This window comes from Mandrillus leucophaeus, unplaced genomic scaffold (assembly GCF_000951045.1).
Source record: "Mandrillus leucophaeus isolate KB7577 unplaced genomic scaffold, Mleu.le_1.0 Scaffold54, whole genome shotgun sequence".
Taxonomy (NCBI): domain Eukaryota; kingdom Metazoa; phylum Chordata; class Mammalia; order Primates; family Cercopithecidae; genus Mandrillus; species Mandrillus leucophaeus.
In genome coordinates, this window is record NW_012105808.1 from 2481370 (window position 1) to 2484661 (window position 3292).

The following is a 3292-nucleotide window of genomic DNA, read 5'->3' on the forward strand; positions in this document are numbered from 1 at the left end:
AATTGTTGGGCTTCCATCACTGAGGCTCCAAGTATAGGGAATGTGTGGAGGTCCTCGTTCTCATGTCTTTTTCGTCTTTCCTAAGGTCTAATTTCTCAGTAACTTCTAGTTTCCAAGTTAAAATTAATACTTCTCAAAAGAATGTTTTCCTTCAGCCAGCTGGACCTGGCATTCTTTAAGACGCTATGGCTACCTGGCCTTTGTTGCCACTTGGGTCCTCTTAGGCCCCTTGGCCTGATGTTTGGTGAAGGAAGCAGAAGAGAATGTTCCCAGTCCGTCAGTGTTTTTATCCCGTAAAACTTCATTCAGTTTTGACCCTGTGCTTTGTGTGGTGCAGAATGATGTGTGCAGCAGGGGAGGAGCTGAAACGGTTTGTGTGACAAGGGACTGATGGTCTTAAAATACAAGTATTTGTTTCATTTATATAGCATTTGTTTGATACCTCCAATGTGGTCTGAATGCTTTTGATAGAGAGTAATGTCTTCAGTTGGTCACAGTAAAAGTATAGAGAGAAATTCAGTGTGTTAATGGTCCTGTGAAATCTATGAGGAAGTGAGTGTAGAGTAGACAGAAGGAAGAGGGGTGACAACTGAGTCACAGGGTAGATGTCGGGGACCACAGAATCTTTTTTGAACTGCATACGATATAAGTACAGTGCTCCTGGGCTCTCGGTCTCATAAATATGTTGAATGTTTTAGGACTCAGTGGTCTTTGAGGATGTGGCTGTGGACTTCACCCTGGAGGAGTGGGCTTTGCTGGATTCTGCTCAGAGGAACCTGTACAGAGATGTGATGCTGGAGACCTTTCAGAACCTGGCCTCAGTAGGTAAGGATGACATCATTCCTTCCTTCACGTAGTTACTTAGAGAACAAGTATTTCTTACACATCAGACCTGTTCCAAGGCTTAGAATGTGGAAAGGGAATACATTGGTAAATAAGACATAGTCACAGCTGTCATAGAGCTAGAATGTAATGGTTTTCCATGAGAATGAGAATTGGTATTTCAACTTTTTCTTTTTGTAAGGAAAGCTCCCTTCATGTCGTCGTTATGGATATAGCTTTGAGAGGCCTAGTGAAGTTTGTTTTTGCAAGCCAGTGAAAATTTGATTTTTTTGTTTGTTGTTTTTGAGATGGAGTCTCGCTCTATCGCCCAGGCTGGAGTGCAGTGGTGCAATCTCGACTCACTGCAACCTCTGCCTCCCGGGTTCAAGCAGTTATCTGCCTCAGCCACCCAAGTAGCTGGGATTACAGGCGAGCGCCACCATGCCCAGCCAATTTTTGTATTTTTAGTAGTGACGGGGTTTCACTATGTCAGCCAGGCTGATCTTGAACTCCTGACCTCGTGATCTGCCTGCCTTGGCCTCCCAAAGTGCTGGGATTACAGGTGTGAACCACCGCATCTGGCTGTGATTATTTTTTTTAAATAATTTTTCTATGCTTACCAATACTATGTTTATTGAGCTGCTTACCATTTTGACCATTTTGTGTTTGATGAAGTCCTGAGATACCTAAACTCCTGTGTCATTTTCAGCTAACAAGTGCCTTCTTATGATTTGTTGACTTTTTGATTTCAGATGATGAAACTCAATTTAAGGCCAGTGGGTCAGTTTCTCAGCAGGATATTTATGGAGAAAAAATACCCAAGGAATCTAAAATAGCTGCGTTCACCAGAAATGTTTCCTGGGCCTCTGTTTTAGGAAAAATTTGGGACAGTCTTAGCATTGAAGATCAGCCCACAAAGCAGGGGAGAAATCTCAGGTGAGTTGCACTCACAAGGGAACACAGTATTTCAGGAGAGAATCTTAGTCTGTCATTAAACTTTAAAAAAGCAAGTCAACAGAAAACTCATGTAAGCCTAGCTCCAAATTTGTTTAATCCACAGAATTTTTACAAAAAATATTTCTTTAGATGTGACATAGACAGCAAGTGACATTAGAAACATAATTCAGATGGAAACCATTATCAAGAAACCCTGGGCCAGGCATGGTGGCTCACGCCTATAATCCTAGCACTTTGGGAGACTGAGGTGGGCAGATCACTTGAGGCCAGGAGTTTGAGACCAGCCTGGCGAATGTGGTGAAACCCTGTCTCTACTAAAAATACAAAAATTAGCAGGGCATGGTGCTGCAGGCCTGTAATCCCAGCTGCTTGGGAGGCTGAGGCAGAATTGCATGAACCCAGGAGGCAGAGGTTGCAGTGAGTTGAGACTGTGCCACTGCACTCCAGCCTGGGTAACAGAGTGCGACTCTGTCTCAAGAAAAGAAAAGAAAAGAAACCCTATACATAAGAAACACCGTTTTAATAATGGCAGTGGTCAGACCATCTTCCAGGGCATTCAGTTTATTTCATTTTCAGACAATTCACATAGGGTGAAAAACCTATGCTTTCAGTGAAAATGGTTAAAATGCAATACTTCCTAATAAATACTAACAAATCATTATTAAACCAATAACATGCTTCTCATTTTTAGTAGAAATCATGTGTCGGAGAGAGTCTGTGAAAGTAACGATCAATGTGGAGAAGCCTTCAGCCAGATTCCACATCTTAATCTGTACAAGAAAATTCCAGCTGGAGTGAAACAGTGTGAATACAACACGTACGGAAAAGTCTTCATGCCTCACCGCACATCCCTCAAGAGTCCCATCACAGTTCACACTGGACACAAACTATATCAGTGCCAGGAATGTGGACAGGCCTACAGTTGTCGTTCACACCTAAGAATGCATGTGAGAACCCACAATGGAGAGAGACCCTATGTGTGTAAATTATGTGGGAAAACCTTTCCTCGTACTTCCTCCCTCAATCGGCACGTAAGGATTCACACTGCTGAGAAAACCTACGAATGTAAACAATGTGGGAAAGCCTTCATTGACTTCTCAAGTCTTACTAGTCATCTCAGAAGTCACACCGGAGAGAAGCCGTATAAGTGTAAGGAATGTGGGAAAGCTTTCAGTTATTCCTCAACGTTTCGAAGACACACAATAACACATACTGGCGAGAAGCCATATAAATGTCAGGAATGTGGGGAAGCCTTTAGTTATTCCTCAACTTTTCGAAGACATATGATTTCACACACTGGAGAGAAGCCGCATAAATGTAAAGAATGTGGGGAAGCCTTCAGTTATTCTTCGACTTTTCGAAGACACATGATAACACACACTGGAGAGAAACCCTACGAATGCAAACAGTGTGGGAAAACCTTCATTTACCTCCAGTCCTTTCGAAGACATGAGAGGATTCACACCGGAGAGAAACCCTACGAATGCAAACAGTGTGGGAAAACCTTCATTTA

The 3292-nt window shown here is 42.6% G+C and overlaps 1 long non-coding RNA gene across 1 annotated transcript in view; it reads left to right on the forward strand.

The window, feature by feature from the left end:
- The first annotated feature begins 683 nt into the window (after nt 1-683).
- The window catches only part of LOC105551975, a 6892-nt gene continuing 4283 nt past the window's right edge, over nt 684-3292 (forward strand). The window contains exons 1-3 of the long non-coding RNA XR_001007928.1: nt 684-825; nt 1575-1758; nt 2471-3228. This is a non-coding gene — a long non-coding RNA (uncharacterized LOC105551975). The remainder of the gene's footprint in view (nt 826-1574; nt 1759-2470; nt 3229-3292) is intronic.